General features: G+C 48.1%; 1 long non-coding RNA gene across 3 annotated transcripts; it reads right to left on the minus strand.

The window, feature by feature from the left end:
* Window positions 1-17,898: 17,898 nt before the first annotated feature.
* On the minus strand, window positions 17,899-19,827 carry LOC116716591 (uncharacterized). 3 transcript variants are annotated; one of them, XR_004338555.1, is made up of 4 exons: window positions 19,616-19,827; window positions 19,336-19,421; window positions 18,199-18,262; window positions 17,899-18,051 (listed from the first exon to the last, which is right to left on the minus strand). It is a non-coding gene; the product is annotated as an uncharacterized LOC116716591 (long non-coding RNA). The 3 variants fall into 3 exon arrangements; XR_004338556.1 differs by lacking the exons at window positions 17,899-18,051; window positions 18,199-18,262 and adding an exon at window positions 18,281-18,332; XR_004338554.1 differs by lacking the exons at window positions 17,899-18,051; window positions 18,199-18,262 and having other exon boundaries at window positions 18,302-19,421.
* Window positions 19,828-20,833: the final 1,006 nt, after the last annotated feature.

Genomic DNA, 20,833 nt, shown 5'->3' on the forward strand with positions numbered 1-20,833 from the left:
CCTCATCCTGCGCCAACACTATGAGGAGGTGCGTGCAGCGGAGAAACAGCTTCTCCAGGACCTCGGCGGGGACCTGCTGGCTCCGCTGGAGGTGGCAGTGAAGTGGGCAAAACGCAATCTGGGCAGCAGATTCAACCCAGAAACAGCAGATGAGGTCCAGATCTACCTGCTCAAGAGGGAGAAAAGGGCAGCCTCACCTTGCTCTTCTTCCTCCTCCTCATCTTCTGCCTCCTCGACTCCCCCGCCAGCCCCTCGCCCCCCTCCTCCTCCATCCTCCTGCTCATCTGCTAGCTGTCCAGGACGTAGAGACCAGGCGGTGGACACAGAAGAGGACCTGGATGGACCTCTCCCTCCTCCCTCTGCCACGCCCCCTCCCTCTCCGCCTCCCCGCCCTGTCATGACAACCACTGCAACCATGACAGAGCCCACGCATGGCGGCTGGACCCCACCAGGCTCAACTGACGAGGACAACGAGACGGCCACGCCCCTCCCGCCACCGACTGAGGACGCCTCCCCGCTCCCTCAGCGACAGGACAGAGCTCACAGCAGGAACACCGCACCTGCACCACAGGGGACCCTTCCCCCTCCCCCTCTCTGTCCTTCTCCACCAAAAAGGGCAGCACCCCCTAAAAGAACAGAGAGAGAGCTCACCTCGGTCGCTCTGACCTGCTCAAGGAGGAGGTCAAAAAGTACCGGGGTGCAGCTTCAGCTCCGTTGCTCTTCCAGGCCTCCGACCTGGCACAGCAGGAACGCAGGGCCTCACTGAGACCGAGGACGGTCCCCCTTCACCTCAGACTGCAGGTCAGCACCCAACGGAGGCTCACCTTTGACCCTAGGGTGGAAACATCGGCTCCAGCGGCTTCTTCTTCCACCGGTGAGTCCCCTGCTCTTCGACCTGCACAGGTGACGGCTGCAGCCAGACAGGTAGGAACCCTGAACAAGAACCGCAACTGGTCCCTAGATCTGACAAAAAAATATGTCATCCTGGGTGACTCTAATGTGGCTAGATTTCCAGCCCCTGATAACCCAGATCTACAGGTGGTCAGCTTCCCTGGGGCCAGATGGAGGCATCTGACCCACCTTTTTGCGAGGGCACCTGTGATGAACCAGGTGGAGCGCATGATTCTCTCTCTGGGCATCAATCATAGAGCCCAGAGGGACAAGAGAGCAGCAGTCAGGGAAATGAAGACAGCGCTGAGGACGGCTAGGATCAAGTGTCCCAACGCGGAGATTTTTGTCCCTGCCATCAACTTCTCCCTGGCGCTGCCCGTCCAAGAACAGATGACCCTCACTCACATGAACATCGAGATCGCGCAGCTCAGCCGGTTCATCCCAGCCCTGCCTAGACGGTCCTTTACAGTGAGTAGGGACAACATTCACTGGTCCAAAGCTACTGCAGCTCACATCTTTAGCCACTGGGGTGAGTGGCTAAACTAGAGTGCCCCAAGAGCCTTCATGTGAAGGAGGGGCATGCTAATATTGTAAATAAAAATATATGTAACCTCTCTAAAACTTTCACCCTTAGTGATGCACAGGGTTCCCTTTTAAATAAGGGCTTAACTTTCATTCCCACTCAGGGTAACAAACCTTTAAAATATACAAAAATGCAAATGAGGTATGATCTGCAGAAATACCACAGAAGAATTAAATTGGCCATCTATTACAAAGATGATGTTGGTAATGATAAGAATAATTTACCTTTTATGCCAGAGTCAGACTGGGCTCCTCCAATCACCGCTCTCCCTCCTGAGGTGGAAAACTTAATTTCCCAGGACCTTGATTATTTGGACAGAGAATTTAAATTTATTAAAACGATACCTAACCTAAATATAGAAGAAACAAAAGCACTAAAAGAAATAATGATCAATAAAAATATCATTATAAAACCTGCCGATAAAGGCAGCTCCATAGTGATTATGGACAGGGAGCAGTATCTGTGGGAGGGATACAAACAATTATATAATGAAACATATTACAAAAAATTAGACTCTCCAATTTATAACAATACGACCCCCCTTGTAACCAAAATTTTAGACAATTTACATAAAAAGAAATTTATCAATGCAAAACAAAAATCTTACCTGCGTGGCTCCCCTGAACCTAGAGCCAGGAGGTTTTATCTCCTCCCGAAAATCCATAAGGAACCTGAAAAATGGAGTAAACCCCATGAGATCCCTCCCGGCAGACCTATTGTCTCCGACTGTGGGAGCGAAACCTACCACACAGCGGAGTTTATTGATCATTATTTATATCCCCTATCAATTCGGCACCAAAGTTATATCAAAGACACTTATGATTTTGTGGAAAAAATTAAATTAATTTCTCTACCTCAGGACTCTATTCTATTTACAATTGACATCGACAGTTTGTACACCAATATTGACATAGATGAAGGAATTGATTGTATTAAAAACGTATTTTTGAAATATCCAGATTCGAGGAGGCCAGATCGTGAACTCATTCAATTATTAGAGATTAATTTAAAAAGAAATGATTTTGTTTTTGATGGCCAATTCTTCCTCCAGGTTAAAGGCACAGCCATGGGTAAGAAATTTGCACCGGCCTATGCCAACATTTTCATGGCCGAGTGGGAGACCGGTGCTCTTAGTGCATGCAGGAGGGCACCCCTGCACTACTATCGGTACCTGGATGACATCTGGGGGGTCTGGACCCATTCTGAAGCAGAATTTCAGGAATTCCTCCAGCACCTGAATACACATAACCCATCTATCACAGTAAAGTCCACTACCAGCGTTAAAGCGGTCGACTTTCTGGATACCACCACATATAAAGGTCCAAATTTTGATACAACACACAAATTAGAGATTAAAGTTTTCTTTAAACCCACAGACACACATGCTCTGCTATTTAAAACTAGTCACCACCCAAGGCACACTTATGCTGGCCTAATCAAATCACAACTCCTCAGATTTCATAGGATTTGCACACAGAAAACAGACTTTGAGGAGGCAACTAGAACTCTGTTTTCTGCTCTTCGTAAGAGAGGATATTCCAGGTCTTTCCTGAGAGCAGGCAGGAAAAACTTCCTTGAGTCCAGACCCCCCGATTCATCTCCGATGATCCCTCTGATCACAACATTCTCCTCCTCAGCAGGACAATTTGTTTACAAGGTTAAACAGAATTTCACTAAATTCCAATCTGACACTTCCTTGCTCCCAAATTACAAAATAATTGCGGCCTACAAAAGGAATAAAAACCTGAGGGATTTCCTCGTCCGTGCTGAGGTCAAACCTTTGAAGACACCAAAGGTCAAAGGTCAGAGTGGATTCTTCAAGCAGCTGCACTGGGTACAGAACAGATTTAATAACACAATTTTCAAATCAGACCAATCAGGAAACCCCAAATCAAAAAATTGTGTTTATTTAATAACCTGTCTAATTTGTAAAATCAGTTATGTGGGTGAGACGAGTAACAGTGTCCTTACTCGTTTCACCCAGCACAGACATAACATTCAAAAACACAAAAAAACACATGTACCTTTAGTGCAGCATTTTATACGTCATGGCTGGGATGCAGTTTCAGCCCTGGTGCTGGAATGTAACCCAGCCTGGTCTTCAGCCCAGAGGAGAAGGGCTGAAAGAATCTGGATCCACAGGCTGGATACACAGATCCCAAAGGGTCTGAATGAGAGGTAGGCTCCACCTGGTGGACTCCTGACAGGATGGCCCGTGCACATAAGGGGGAGGAGTAGAGGGTGAGGGGGAGAGGGAAGGAGGTTCAATTTTTTGGACCTCTGACCTTTGACCCTGAACCCAAACTCCAACCCCAACCCCAACCCCAACCCTTTCCAGCCAGTGCCTCCTGCCGGAGATGTTCCCTGGTGTCCTCCCTCTCCGGGATGACCGCGGGGACGGTCCCATTCCTGTGAAGTTAAAACAATAGCATGATTATGGTGCCTAAACCTAAAAAGCTCCAGATAGAATGCCTAACCCTAACCATAGCATTCTATCTGCTAACTATTAATTATTTATTGATATAATTTTCTATTTATGCCCTTCCCAACTATTTCCCTAACCCTAACCTCTGGAAACCCTGTGCCTCATCCTAACCCTCTCAATTCAACCCTAATTTGTTTTATACTCTTTAAAAATAAAAAATGAAATAAAACCCTAGCCCAACACTGTGCATCACAAATGTATATACACCTTTTTTAATCTTTTTATATGTAAAACCTGTAAAATTTAATATTGTATGCAAAGTATGAAGGTCACTCAGGACCAATTTCATTGTAAATATCTGTATATATCATAATTTTTGTAAATATTGTAAATAACCTGCTTTCCCTTGTACATTTTTGCATTATCTGTATTATTTTGTATATATGTTTGCTGGAACAACTTGAATTTTCGGTGTAATGTAAATGTTTGTCCAGCAGGGGGAGGCAGCGCAGTGCAGCCCAATCAGCTGAGCGGCTGGGCCGCTCCCCTCCCAAATGTAAACAACGCCGAATGCGGCGCTGACGGCCAATTAGAGCCTGCCTTTTTGTAAATAGTTTTCAAGCTCGAAATTCGAAAATGTTCATGTTGTATATATAGTTTTGTTAACGGACTTTCTGGCAGATGAGACAGTGAACTGCCTGATGAAGGTTCTTTACAGACCGAAACGTCGCAGTTTGTTTGCTGTCTCTGTTATTAAAGTGCCTAACGGCATTAAAAGAAGCCGATTTTAGTCCGTTTTTCATTTAATTCTTGATTTAAAAATTTCTACTCTTATTTTTACTCAACTTTTTTTACGATTAATTTTATTTAAACAATTTTTGCAAGCTTTTTATTTTAACGATTCGCCCAATGGCGTGGGATTCTTATCCCGATGATGAGAGGGACTGGACTACGGTCCGTTATTACCGGGGCAGACAGCGCACCTGGCAACCGGCCGACCGACAGCGCTACAGACACCGTGGCGCACCGTACGGCCGCGACCCTCCGCAGCAGCAGCAGTACCGGGGACGCAGCTACGCCTCCGCCGTCCGAACCCGCCCCACGAGCCGCAGCCGAAGCTACCGTCCTCCACGGTACCGTCCCCAGCCCTACAGACAGCCCCGCCCCCGCTCTCGTAGCTGGCACCGAAGCTCAGCGCAGCAGCAGCAGCAGCAGCGGCAGCGCTACGCACCCAGGGTGCAGAGCCGGGACGAGCACCAACGATCGGACGACCCGCTCTTCACGGTAAAGGTCAGGGCTCTGCACAAGCTGCTAAAGGCGACACACCACCTCCAGAACGTGTCCAGGAATGACCGTGATCCGCCTGCAATCCAGCGCATCACGGCTAACCTGGCGTCGGTGATCAAGCCGGCTCATCCCAGTCCGAAGACGCTGGAGCTGATCGACGGCAACGCTAGAGAATGGTCGTGGAACACGATCCTCATCCTGCGCCAACACTATGAGGAGGTGCGTGCAGCGGAGAAACAGCTTCTCCAGGACCTCGGCGGGGACCTGCTGGCTCCGCTGGAGGTGGCAGTGAAGTGGGCAAAACGCAATCTGGGCAGCAGATTCAACCCAGAAACAGCAGATGAGGTCCAGATCTACCTGCTCAAGAGGGAGAAAAGGGCAGCCTCACCTTGCTCTTCTTCCTCCTCCTCATCTTCTGCCTCCTCGACTCCCCCGCCAGCCCCTCGCCCCCCTCCTCCTCCATCCTCCTGCTCATCTGCTAGCTGTCCAGGACGTAGAGACCAGGCGGTGGACACAGAAGAGGACCTGGATGGACCTCTCCCTCCTCCCTCTGCCACGCCCCCTCCCTCTCCGCCTCCCCGCCCTGTCATGACAACCACTGCAACCATGACAGAGCCCACGCATGGCGGCTGGACCCCACCAGGCTCAACTGACGAGGACAACGAGACGGCCACGCCCCTCCCGCCACCGACTGAGGACGCCTCCCCGCTCCCTCAGCGACAGGACAGAGCTCACAGCAGGAACACCGCACCTGCACCACAGGGGACCCTTCCCCCTCCCCCTCTCTGTCCTTCTCCACCAAAAAGGGCAGCACCCCCTAAAAGAACAGAGAGAGAGCTCACCTCGGTCGCTGACCTGCTCAAGGAGGAGGTCAAAAAGTACCGGGGTGCAGCTTCAGCTCCGTTGCTCTTCCAGGCCTCCGACCTGGCACAGCAGGAACGCAGGGCCTCACTGAGACCGAGGACGGTCCCCCTTCACCTCAGACTGCAGGTCAGCACCCAACGGAGGCTCACCTTTGACCCTAGGGTGGAAACATCGGCTCCAGCGGCTTCTTCTTCCACCGGTGAGTCCCCTGCTCTTCGACCTGCACAGGTGACGGCTGCAGCCAGACAGGTAGGAACCCTGAACAAGAACCGCAACTGGTCCCTAGATCTGACAAAAAAATATGTCATCCTGGGTGACTCTAATGTGGCTAGATTTCCAGCCCCTGATAACCCAGATCTACAGGTGGTCAGCTTCCCTGGGGCCAGATGGAGGCATCTGACCCACCTTTTTGCGAGGGCACCTGTGATGAACCAGGTGGAGCGCATGATTCTCTCTCTGGGCATCAATCATAGAGCCCAGAGGGACAAGAGAGCAGCAGTCAGGGAAATGAAGACAGCGCTGAGGACGGCTAGGATCAAGTGTCCCAACGCGGAGATTTTTGTCCCTGCCATCAACTTCTCCCTGGCGCTGCCCGTCCAAGAACAGATGACCCTCACTCACATGAACATCGAGATCGCGCAGCTCAGCCGGTTCATCCCAGCCCTGCCTAGACGGTCCTTTACAGTGAGTAGGGACAACATTCACTGGTCCAAAGCTACTGCAGCTCACATCTTTAGCCACTGGGGTGAGTGGCTAAACTAGAGTGCCCCAAGAGCCTTCATGTGAAGGAGGGGCATGCTAATATTGTAAATAAAAATATATGTAACCTCTCTAAAACTTTCACCCTTAGTGATGCACAGGGTTCCCTTTTAAATAAGGGCTTAACTTTCATTCCCACTCAGGGTAACAAACCTTTAAAATATACAAAAATGCAAATGAGGTATGATCTGCAGAAATACCACAGAAGAATTAAATTGGCCATCTATTACAAAGATGATGTTGGTAATGATAAGAATAATTTACCTTTTATGCCAGAGTCAGACTGGGCTCCTCCAATCACCGCTCTCCCTCCTGAGGTGGAAAACTTAATTTCCCAGGACCTTGATTATTTGGACAGAGAATTTAAATTTATTAAAACGATACCTAACCTAAATATAGAAGAAACAAAAGCACTAAAAGAAATAATGATCAATAAAAATATCATTATAAAACCTGCCGATAAAGGCAGCTCCATAGTGATTATGGACAGGGAGCAGTATCTGTGGGAGGGATACAAACAATTATATAATGAAACATATTACAAAAAATTAGACTCTCCAATTTATAACAATACGACCCCCCTTGTAACCAAAATTTTAGACAATTTACATAAAAAGAAATTTATCAATGCAAAACAAAAATCTTACCTGCGTGGCTCCCCTGAACCTAGAGCCAGGAGGTTTTATCTCCTCCCGAAAATCCATAAGGAACCTGAAAAATGGAGTAAACCCCATGAGATCCCTCCCGGCAGACCTATTGTCTCCGACTGTGGGAGCGAAACCTACCACACAGCGGAGTTTATTGATCATTATTTATATCCCCTATCAATTCGGCACCAAAGTTATATCAAAGACACTTATGATTTTGTGGAAAAAATTAAATTAATTTCTCTACCTCAGGACTCTATTCTATTTACAATTGACATCGACAGTTTGTACACCAATATTGACATAGATGAAGGAATTGATTGTATTAAAAACGTATTTTTGAAATATCCAGATTCGAGGAGGCCAGATCGTGAACTCATTCAATTATTAGAGATTAATTTAAAAAGAAATGATTTTGTTTTTGATGGCCAATTCTTCCTCCAGGTTAAAGGCACAGCCATGGGTAAGAAATTTGCACCGGCCTATGCCAACATTTTCATGGCCGAGTGGGAGACCGGTGCTCTTAGTGCATGCAGGAGGGCACCCCTGCACTACTATCGGTACCTGGATGACATCTGGGGGGTCTGGACCCATTCTGAAGCAGAATTTCAGGAATTCCTCCAGCACCTGAATACACATAACCCATCTATCACAGTAAAGTCCACTACCAGCGTTAAAGCGGTCGACTTTCTGGATACCACCACATATAAAGGTCCAAATTTTGATACAACACACAAATTAGAGATTAAAGTTTTCTTTAAACCCACAGACACACATGCTCTGCTATTTAAAACTAGTCACCACCCAAGGCACACTTATGCTGGCCTAATCAAATCACAACTCCTCAGATTTCATAGGATTTGCACACAGAAAACAGACTTTGAGGAGGCAACTAGAACTCTGTTTTCTGCTCTTCGTAAGAGAGGATATTCCAGGTCTTTCCTGAGAGCAGGCAGGAAAAACTTCCTTGAGTCCAGACCCCCCGATTCATCTCCGATGATCCCTCTGATCACAACATTCTCCTCCTCAGCAGGACAATTTGTTTACAAGGTTAAACAGAATTTCACTAAATTCCAATCTGACACTTCCTTGCTCCCAAATTACAAAATAATTGCGGCCTACAAAAGGAATAAAAACCTGAGGGATTTCCTCGTCCGTGCTGAGGTCAAACCTTTGAAGACACCAAAGGTCAAAGGTCAGAGTGGATTCTTCAAGCAGCTGCACTGGGTACAGAACAGATTTAATAACACAATTTTCAAATCAGACCAATCAGGAAACCCCAAATCAAAAAATTGTGTTTATTTAATAACCTGTCTAATTTGTAAAATCAGTTATGTGGGTGAGACGAGTAACAGTGTCCTTACTCGTTTCACCCAGCACAGACATAACATTCAAAAACACAAAAAAACACATGTACCTTTAGTGCAGCATTTTATACGTCATGGCTGGGATGCAGTTTCAGCCCTGGTGCTGGAATGTAACCCAGCCTGGTCTTCAGCCCAGAGGAGAAGGGCTGAAAGAATCTGGATCCACAGGCTGGATACACAGATCCCAAAGGGTCTGAATGAGAGGTAGGCTCCACCTGGTGGACTCCTGACAGGATGGCCCGTGCACATAAGGGGGAGGAGTAGAGGGTGAGGGGGAGAGGGAAGGAGGTTCAATTTTTTGGACCTCTGACCTTTGACCCTGAACCCAAACTCCAACCCCAACCCCAACCCCAACCCTTTCCAGCCAGTGCCTCCTGCCGGAGATGTTCCCTGGTGTCCTCCCTCTCCGGGATGACCGCGGGGACGGTCCCATTCCTGTGAAGTTAAAACAATAGCATGATTATGGTGCCTAAACCTAAAAAGCTCCAGATAGAATGCCTAACCCTAACCATAGCATTCTATCTGCTAACTATTAATTATTTATTGATATAATTTTCTATTTATGCCCTTCCCAACTATTTCCCTAACCCTAACCTCTGGAAACCCTGTGCCTCATCCTAACCCTCTCAATTCAACCCTAATTTGTTTTATACTCTTTAAAAATAAAAAATGAAATAAAACCCTAGCCCAACACTGTGCATCACAAATGTATATACACCTTTTTTAATCTTTTTATATGTAAAACCTGTAAAATTTAATATTGTATGCAAAGTATGAAGGTCACTCAGGACCAATTTCATTGTAAATATCTGTATATATCATAATTTTTGTAAATATTGTAAATAACCTGCTTTCCCTTGTACATTTTTGCATTATCTGTATTATTTTGTATATATGTTTGCTGGAACAACTTGAATTTTCGGTGTAATGTAAATGTTTGTCCAGCAGGGGGAGGCAGCGCAGTGCAGCCCAATCAGCTGAGCGGCTGGGCCGCTCCCCTCCCAAATGTAAACAACGCCGAATGCGGCGCTGACGGCCAATTAGAGCCTGCCTTTTTGTAAATAGTTTTCAAGCTCGAAATTCGAAAATGTTCATGTTGTATATATAGTTTTGTTAACGGACTTTCTGGCAGATGAGACAGTGAACTGCCTGATGAAGGTTCTTTACAGACCGAAACGTCGCAGTTTGTTTGCTGTCTCTGTTATTAAAGTGCCTAACGGCATTAAAAGAAGCCGATTTTAGTCCGTTTTTCATTTAATTCTTGATTTAAAAATTTCTACTCTTATTTTTACTCAACTTTTTTTACGATTAATTTTATTTAAACAATTTTTGCAAGCTTTTTATTTTAACGATTCGCCCAATGGCGTGGGATTCTTATCCCGATGATGAGAGGGACTGGACTACGGTCCGTTATTACCGGGGCAGACAGCGCACCTGGCAACCGGCCGACCGACAGCGCTACAGACACCGTGGCGCACCGTACGGCCGCGACCCTCCGCAGCAGCAGCAGTACCGGGGACGCAGCTACGCCTCCGCCGTCCGAACCCGCCCCACGAGCCGCAGCCGAAGCTACCGTCCTCCACGGTACCGTCCCCAGCCCTACAGACAGCCCCGCCCCCGCTCTCGTAGCTGGCACCGAAGCTCAGCGCAGCAGCAGCAGCAGCGGCAGCGCTACGCACCCAGGGTGCAGAGCCGGGACGAGCACCAACGATCGGACGACCCGCTCTTCACGGTAAAGGTCAGGGCTCTGCACAAGCTGCTAAAGGCGACACACCACCTCCAGAACGTGTCCAGGAATGACCGTGATCCGCCTGCAATCCAGCGCATCACGGCTAACCTGGCGTCTGTGATCAAGCCGGCTCATCCCAGTCCGAAGACGCTGGAGCTGATCGACGGCAACGCTAGAGAATGGTCGTGGAACACGATCCTCATCCTGCGCCAACACTATGAGGAGGTGCGTGCAGCGGAGAAACAGCTTCTCCAGGACCTCGGCGGGGACCTGCTGGCTCCGCTGGAGGTGGCAGTGAAGTGGGCAAAACGCAATCTGGGCAGCAGATTCAACCCAGAAACAGCAGATGAGGTCCAGATCTACCTGCTCAAGAGGGAGAAAAGGGCAGCCTCACCTTGCTCTTCTTCCTCCTCCTCATCTTCTGCCTCCTCGACTCCCCCGCCAGCCCCTCGCCCCCCTCCTCCTCCATCCTCCTGCTCATCTGCTAGCTGTCCAGGACGTAGAGACCAGGCGGTGGACACAGAAGAGGACCTGGATGGACCTCTCCCTCCTCCCTCTGCCACGCCCCCTCCCTCTCCGCCTCCCCGCCCTGTCATGACAACCACTGCAACCATGACAGAGCCCACGCATGGCGGCTGGACCCCACCAGGCTCAACTGACGAGGACAACGAGACGGCCACGCCTCCCGCCACCGACTGAGGACGCCTCCCCGCTCCCTCAGCGACAGGACAGAGCTCACAGCAGGAACACCGCACCTGCACCACAGGGGACCCTTCCCCCTCCCCCTCTCTGTCCTTCTCCACCAAAAAGGGCAGCACCCCCTAAAAGAACAGAGAGAGAGCTCACCTCGGTCGCTGACCTGCTCAAGGAGGAGGTCAAAAAGTACCGGGGTGCAGCTTCAGCTCCGTTGCTCTTCCAGGCCTCCGACCTGGCACAGCAGGAACGCAGGGCCTCACTGAGACCGAGGACGGTCCCCCTTCACCTCAGACTGCAGGTCAGCACCCAACGGAGGCTCACCTTTGACCCTAGGGTGGAAACATCGGCTCCAGCGGCTTCTTCTTCCACCGGTGAGTCCCCTGCTCTTCGACCTGCACAGGTGACGGCTGCAGCCAGACAGGTAGGAACCCTGAACAAGAACCGCAACTGGTCCCTAGATCTGACAAAAAAATATGTCATCCTGGGTGACTCTAATGTGGCTAGATTTCCAGCCCCTGATAACCCAGATCTACAGGTGGTCAGCTTCCCTGGGGCCAGATGGAGGCATCTGACCCACCTTTTTGCGAGGGCACCTGTGATGAACCAGGTGGAGCGCATGATTCTCTCTCTGGGCATCAATCATAGAGCCCAGAGGGACAAGAGAGCAGCAGTCAGGGAAATGAAGACAGCGCTGAGGACGGCTAGGATCAAGTGTCCCAACGCGGAGATTTTTGTCCCTGCCATCAACTTCTCCCTGGCGCTGCCCGTCCAAGAACAGATGACCCTCACTCACATGAACATCGAGATCGCGCAGCTCAGCCGGTTCATCCCAGCCCTGCCTAGACGGTCCTTTACAGTGAGTAGGGACAACATTCACTGGTCCAAAGCTACTGCAGCTCACATCTTTAGCCACTGGGGTGAGTGGCTAAACTAGAGTGCCCCAAGAGCCTTCATGTGAAGGAGGGGCATGCTAATATTGTAAATAAAAATATATGTAACCTCTCTAAAACTTTCACCCTTAGTGATGCACAGGGTTCCCTTTTAAATAAGGGCTTAACTTTCATTCCCACTCAGGGTAACAAACCTTTAAAATATACAAAAATGCAAATGAGGTATGATCTGCAGAAATACCACAGAAGAATTAAATTGGCCATCTATTACAAAGATGATGTTGGTAATGATAAGAATAATTTACCTTTTATGCCAGAGTCAGACTGGGCTCCTCCAATCACCGCTCTCCCTCCTGAGGTGGAAAACTTAATTTCCCAGGACCTTGATTATTTGGACAGAGAATTTAAATTTATTAAAACGATACCTAACCTAAATATAGAAGAAACAAAAGCACTAAAAGAAATAATGATCAATAAAAATATCATTATAAAACCTGCCGATAAAGGCAGCTCCATAGTGATTATGGACAGGGAGCAGTATCTGTGGGAGGGATACAAACAATTATATAATGAAACATATTACAAAAAATTAGACTCTCCAATTTATAACAATACGACCCCCCTTGTAACCAAAATTTTAGACAATTTACATAAAAAGAAATTTATCAATGCAAAACAAAAATCTTACCTGCGTGGCTCCCCTGAACCTAGAGCCAGGAGGTTTTATCTCCTCCCGAAAATCCATAAGGAACCTGAAAAATGGAGTAAACCCCATGAGATCCCTCCCGGCAGACCTATTGTCTCCGACTGTGGGAGCGAAACCTACCACACAGCGGAGTTTATTGATCATTATTTATATCCCCTATCAATTCGGCACCAAAGTTATATCAAAGACACTTATGATTTTGTGGAAAAAATTAAATTAATTTCTCTACCTCAGGACTCTATTCTATTTACAATTGACATCGACAGTTTGTACACCAATATTGACATAGATGAAGGAATTGATTGTATTAAAAACGTATTTTTGAAATATCCAGATTCGAGGAGGCCAGATCGTGAACTCATTCAATTATTAGAGATTAATTTAAAAAGAAATGATTTTGTTTTTGATGGCCAATTCTTCCTCCAGGTTAAAGGCACAGCCATGGGTAAGAAATTTGCACCGGCCTATGCCAACATTTTCATGGCCGAGTGGGAGACCGGTGCTCTTAGTGCATGCAGGAGGGCACCCCTGCACTACTATCGGTACCTGGATGACATCTGGGGGGTCTGGACCCATTCTGAAGCAGAATTTCAGGAATTCCTCCAGCACCTGAATACACATAACCCATCTATCACAGTAAAGTCCACTACCAGCGTTAAAGCGGTCGACTTTCTGGATACCACCACATATAAAGGTCCAAATTTTGATACAACACACAAATTAGAGATTAAAGTTTTCTTTAAACCCACAGACACACATGCTCTGCTATTTAAAACTAGTCACCACCCAAGGCACACTTATGCTGGCCTAATCAAATCACAACTCCTCAGATTTCATAGGATTTGCACACAGAAAACAGACTTTGAGGAGGCAACTAGAACTCTGTTTTCTGCTCTTCGTAAGAGAGGATATTCCAGGTCTTTCCTGAGAGCAGGCAGGAAAAACTTCCTTGAGTCCAGACCCCCCGATTCATCTCCGATGATCCCTCTGATCACAACATTCTCCTCCTCAGCAGGACAATTTGTTTACAAGGTTAAACAGAATTTCACTAAATTCCAATCTGACACTTCCTTGCTCCCAAATTACAAAATAATTGCGGCCTACAAAAGGAATAAAAACCTGAGGGATTTCCTCGTCCGTGCTGAGGTCAAACCTTTGAAGACACCAAAGGTCAAAGGTCAGAGTGGATTCTTCAAGCAGCTGCACTGGGTACAGAACAGATTTAATAACACAATTTTCAAATCAGACCAATCAGGAAACCCCAAATCAAAAAATTGTGTTTATTTAATAACCTGTCTAATTTGTAAAATCAGTTATGTGGGTGAGACGAGTAACAGTGTCCTTACTCGTTTCACCCAGCACAGACATAACATTCAAAAACACAAAAAAACACATGTACCTTTAGTGCAGCATTTTATACGTCATGGCTGGGATGCAGTTTCAGCCCTGGTGCTGGAATGTAACCCAGCCTGGTCTTCAGCCCAGAGGAGAAGGGCTGAAAGAATCTGGATCCACAGGCTGGATACACAGATCCCAAAGGGTCTGAATGAGAGGTAGGCTCCACCTGGTGGACTCCTGACAGGATGGCCCGTGCACATAAGGGGGAGGAGTAGAGGGTGAGGGGGAGAGGGAAGGAGGTTCAATTTTTTGGACCTCTGACCTTTGACCCTGAACCCAAACTCCAACCCCAACCCCAACCCCAACCCTTTCCAGCCAGTGCCTCCTGCCGGAGATGTTCCCTGGTGTCCTCCCTCTCCGGGATGACCGCGGGGACGGTCCCATTCCTGTGAAGTTAAAACAATAGCATGATTATGGTGCCTAAACCTAAAAAGCTCCAGATAGAATGCCTAACCCTAACCATAGCATTCTATCTGCTAACTATTAATTATTTATTGATATAATTTTCTATTTATGCCCTTCCCAACTATTTCCCTAACCCTAACCTCTGGAAACCCTGTGCCTCATCCTAACCCTCTCAATTCAACCCTAATTTGTTTTATACTCTTTAAAAATAAAAAATGAAATAAAACCCTAGCCCAACACTGTGCATCACAAATGTATATACACCTTTTTTAATCTTTTTATATGTAAAACCTGTAAAATTTAATATTGTATGCAAAGTATGAAGGTCACTCAGGACCAATTTCATTGTAAATATCTGTATATATCATAATTTTTGTAAATATTGTAAATAACCTGCTTTCCCTTGTACATTTTTGCATTATCTGTATTATTTTGTATATATGTTTGCTGGAACAACTTGAATTTTCGGTGTAATGTAAATGTTTGTCCAGCAGGGGGAGGCAGCGCAGTGCAGCCCAATCAGCTGAGCGGCTGGGCCGCTCCCCTCCCAAATGTAAACAACGCCGAATGCGGCGCTGACGGCCAATTAGAGCCTGCCTTTTTGTAAATAGTTTTCAAGCTCGAAATTCGAAAATGTTCATGTTGTATATATAGTTTTGTTAACGGACTTTCTGGCAGATGAGACAGTGAACTGCCTGATGAAGGTTCTTTACAGACCGAAACGTCGCAGTTTGTTTGCTGTCTCTGTTATTAAAGTGCCTAACGGCATTAAAAGAAGCCGATTTTAGTCCGTTTTTCATTTAATTCTTGATTTAAAAATTTCTACTCTTATTTTTACTCAACTTTTTTTACGATTAATTTTATTTAAACAATTTTTGCAAGCTTTTTATTTTAACGATTCGCCCAATGGCGTGGGATTCTTATCCCGATGATGAGAGGGACTGGACTACGGTCCGTTATTACCGGGGCAGACAGCGCACCTGGCAACCGGCCGACCGACAGCGCTACAGACACCGTGGCGCACCGTACGGCCGCGACCCTCCGCAGCAGCAGCAGTACCGGGGACGCAGCTACGCCTCCGCCGTCCGAACCCGCCCCACGAGCCGCAGCCGAAGCTACCGTCCTCCACGGTACCGTCCCCAGCCCTACAGACAGCCCCGCCCCCGCTCCCGTAGCTGGCACCGAAGCTCAGCGCAGCAGCAGCAGCAGCGGCAGCGCTACGCACCCAGGGTGCAGAGCCGGGACGAGCACCAACGATCGGACGACCCGCTCTTCACGGTAAAGGTCAGGGCTCTGCACAAGCTGCTAAAGGCGACACACCACCTCCAGAACGTGTCCAGGAATGACCGTGATCCGCCTGCAATCCAGCGCATCACGGCTAACCTGGCGTCTGTGATCAAGCCGGCTCATCCCAGTCCCAAGACGCTGGAGCTGATCGACGGCAACGCTAGAGAATGGTCGTGGAACACGATCCTCATCCTGCGCCAACACTATGAGGAGGTGCGTGCAGCGGAGAAACAGCTTCTCCAGGACCTCGGCGGGGACCTGCTGGCTCCGCTGGAGGTGGCAGTGAAGTGGGCAAAACGCAATCTGGGCAGCAGATTCAACCCAGAAACAGCAGATGAGGTCCAGATCTACCTGCTCAAGAGGGAGAAAAGGGCAGCCTCACCTTGCTCTTCTTCCTCCTCCTCATCTTCTGCCTCCTCGACTCCCCCGCCAGCCCCTCGCCCCCCTCCTCCTCCATCCTCCTGCTCATCTGCTAGCTGTCCAGGACGTAGAGACCAGGCGGTGGACACAGAAGAGGACCTGGATGGACCTCTCCCTCCTCCCTCTGCCACGCCCCCTCCCTCTCCGCCTCCCCGCCCTGTCATGACAACCACTGCAACCATGACAGAGCCCACGCATGGCGGCTGGACCCCACCAGGCTCAACTGACGAGGACAACGAGACGGCCACGCCCCTCCCGCCACCGACTGAGGACGCCTCCCCGCTCCCTCAGCGACAGGACAGAGCTCACAGCAGGAACACCGCACCTGCACCACAGGGGACCCTTCCCCCTCCCCCTCTCTGTCCTTCTCCACCAAAAAGGGCAGCACCCCCTAAAAGAACAGAGAGAGAGCTCACCTCGGTCGCTGACCTGCTCAAGGAGGAGGTCAAAAAGTACCGGGGTGCAGCTTCAGCTCCGTTGCTCTTCCAGGCCTCCGACCTGGCACAGCAGGAACGCAGGGCCTCACTGAGACCGAGGACGGTCCCCCTTCACCTCAGACTGCAGGTCAGCACCCAACGGAGGCTCACCTTTGACCCTAGGGTGGAAACATCGGCTCCAGCGGCTTCTTCTTCCACCGGTGAGTCCCCTGCTCTTCGACCTGCACAGGTGACGGCTGCAGCCAGACAGGTAGGAACCCTGAACAAGAACCGCAACTGGTCCCTAGATCTGACAAAAAAATATGTCATCCTGGGTGACTCTAATGTGGCTAGATTTCCAGCCCCTGATAACCCAGATCTACAGGTGGTCAGCTTCCCTGGGGCCAGATGGAGGCATCTGACCCACCTTTTTGCGAGGGCACCTGTGATGAACCAGGTGGAGCGCATGATTCTCTCTCTGGGCATCAATCATAGAGCCCAGAGGGACAAGAGAGCAGCAGTCAGGGAAATGAAGACAGCGCTGAGGACGGCTAGGATCAAGTGTCCCAACGCGGAGATTTTTGTCCCTGCCATCAACTTCTCCCTGGCGCTGCCCGTCCAAGAACAGATGACCCTCACTCACATGAACATCGAGATCGCGCAGCTCAGCCGGTTCATCCCAGCCCTGCCTAGACGGTCCTTTACAGTGAGTAGGGACAACATTCACTGGTCCAAAGCTACTGCAGCTCACATCTTTAGCCACTGGGGTGAGTGGCTAAACTAGAGTGCCCCAAGAGCCTTCATGTGAAGGAGGGGCATGCTAATATTGTAAATAAAAATATATGTAACCTCTCTAAAACTTTCACCCTTAGTGATGCACAGGGTTCCCTTTTAAATAAGGGCTTAACTTTCATTCCCACTCAGGGTAACAAACCTTTAAAATATACAAAAATGCAAATGAGGTATGATCTGCAGAAATACCACAGAAGAATTAAATTGGCCATCTATTACAAAGATGATGTTGGTAATGATAAGAATAATTTACCTTTTATGCCAGAGTCAGACTGGGCTCCTCCAATCACCGCTCTCCCTCCTGAGGTGGAAAACTTAATTTCCCAGGACCTTGATTATTTGGACAGAGAATTTAAATTTATTAAAACGATACCTAACCTAAATATAGAAGAAACAAAAGCACTAAAAGAAATAATGATCAATAAAAATATCATTATAAAACCTGCCGATAAAGGCAGCTCCATAGTGATTATGGACAGGGAGCAGTATCTGTGGGAGGGATACAAACAATTATATAATGAAACATATTACAAAAAATTAGACTCTCCAATTTATAACAATACGACCCCCCTTGTAACCAAAATTTTAGACAATTTACATAAAAAGAAATTTATCAATGCAAAACAAAAATCTTACCTGCGTGGCTCCCCTGAACCTAGAGCCAGGAGGTTTTATCTCCTCCCGAAAATCCATAAGGAACCTGAAAAATGGAGTAAACCCCATGAGATCCCTCCCGGCAGACCTATTGTCTCCGACTGTGGGAGCGAAACCTACCACACAGCGGAGTTTATTGATCATTATTTATATCCCCTATCAATTCGGCACCAAAGTTATATCAAAGACACTTATGATTTTGTGGAAAAAATTAAATTAATTTCTCTACCTCAGGACTCTATTCTATTTACAATTGACATCGACAGTTTGTACACCAATATTGACATAGATGAAGGAATTGATTGTATTAAAAACGTATTTTTGAAATATCCAGATTCGAGGAGGCCAGATCGTGAACTCATTCAATTATTAGAGATTAATTTAAAAAGAAATGATTTTGTTTTTGATGGCCAATTCTTCCTCCAGGTTAAAGGCACAGCCATGGGTAAGAAATTTGCACCGGCCTATGCCAACATTTTCATGGCCGAGTGGGAGACCGGTGCTCTTAGTGCATGCAGGAGGGCACCCCTGCACTACTATCGGTACCTGGATGACATCTGGGGGGTCTGGACCCATTCTGAAGCAGAATTTCAGGAATTCCTCCAGCACCTGAATACACATAACCCATCTATCACAGTAAAGTCCACTACCAGCGTTAAAGCGGTCGACTTTCTGGATACCACCACATATAAAGGTCCAAATTTTGATACAACACACAAATTAGAGATTAAAGTTTTCTTTAAACCCACAGACACACATGCTCTGCTATTTAAAACTAGTCACCACCCAAGGCACACTTATGCTGGCCTAATCAAATCACAACTCCTCAGATTTCATAGGATTTGCACACAGAAAACAGACTTTGAGGAGGCAACTAGAACTCTGTTTTCTGCTCTTCGTAAGAGAGGATATTCCAGGTCTTTCCTGAGAGCAGGCAGGAAAAACTTCCTTGAGTCCAGACCCCCCGATTCATCTCCGATGATCCCTCTGATCACAACATTCTCCTCCTCAGCAGGACAATTTGTTTACAAGGTTAAACAGAATTTCACTAAATTCCAATCTGACACTTCCTTGCTCCCAAATTACAAAATAATTGCGGCCTACAAAAGGAATAAAAACCTGAGGGATTTCCTCGTCCGTGCTGAGGTCAAACCTTTGAAGACACCAAAGGTCAAAGGTCAGAGTGGATTCTTCAAGCAGCTGCACTGGGTACAGAACAGATTTAATAACACAATTTTCAAATCAGACCAATCAGGAAACCCCAAATCAAAAAATTGTGTTTATTTAATAACCTGTCTAATTTGTAAAATCAGTTATGTGGGTGAGACGAGTAACAGTGTCCTTACTCGTTTCACCCAGCACAGACATAACATTCAAAAACACAAAAAAACACATGTACCTTTAGTGCAGCATTTTATACGTCATGGCTGGGATGCAGTTTCAGCCCTGGTGCTGGAATGTAACCCAGCCTGGTCTTCAGCCCAGAGGAGAAGGGCTGAAAGAATCTGGATCCACAGGCTGGATACACAGATCCCAAAGGGTCTGAATGAGAGGTAGGCTCCACCTGGTGGACTCCTGACAGGATGGCCCGTGCACATAAGGGGGAAGGGAAGAGGGTGAGGGGAGAAGGGAAGGAGGTTCAACTTTCTTGGACCTCTGACCTTTGACCCTGAACCCAAACCCCAACCCCTAACCCTACCCCAACCCTAACCCTTACCCTTACCCTAACCCTTACCCTTACCCTTACCCTAACCCCTTACCCTAACCCTACCCTTACCCCTAACCCTACCCTACCCTAACCCTACCCTAACCCTAACCAGGGCACATCATGGAGCTCAAGTTACCCAGGAATGGAGCACCATAACCCGCATGGAGGCTGGATGTGAAACAGCCCCTGGACCTCCAGAGAACCAGGGCACATCATGGAGCTTAAGTACCTGGACCTCCAGACAACCAGGGGGACTCATGGAGCACAAGTACCCAGGAATGGAGCACCATAACCCCGCATGGAGGCTGGATGAAACAGCCCCTGGACCTCCAGAGAACCAGGGGGACTCATGGCGCACAAGTACCCAGGAATGGAGCACCATAACCCCGCATGGAGGTTGAGAGACAGACCCTTGGACCTCCAGAGAACCAGGACACCTCATGGAGCTTAAGTACCTGGACCTCCAGACAACCAGGGGGACTCATGGAGCTCATTTACCCAGGAATGAAGCACCATAAACCCCGCATGGAGGTAGGATGAACCACCCCCTTGGACCCTCCAGACAACCAGGGGGACTCATGGAGCTCAAGTACCCAGGAATGAAGCACCATAACCCCGCATGGAGGTTGGAGACAGACCCCTTGGCCCTCCAGAGAACCAGGGACACCTCATGGAGCTTAAGTTACCTGGACCTCCAGAGAACCAGGGGGACTCATGGAGCTCAAGTACCCAGGAATGAAGCACCATAACCCCGCATGGAGGCTGGATGAAACAGCCCCTTGGACCTCCAGACAACCAGGGGGACTCATGGAGCTCAGGTACCCAGGAATGAAGCACCATAACCCCGCATGGAGGTTGAGAGACAGACCCCTTGGACCTCCAGAGAACCAGGACACCTCATGGAGCTTA

Source organism: Xiphophorus hellerii, unplaced genomic scaffold, assembly GCF_003331165.1.
Source record: "Xiphophorus hellerii strain 12219 unplaced genomic scaffold, Xiphophorus_hellerii-4.1 PGA_scaffold_72__1_contigs__length_338794, whole genome shotgun sequence".
In the NCBI taxonomy this organism is placed as follows: domain Eukaryota; kingdom Metazoa; phylum Chordata; class Actinopteri; order Cyprinodontiformes; family Poeciliidae; genus Xiphophorus; species Xiphophorus hellerii.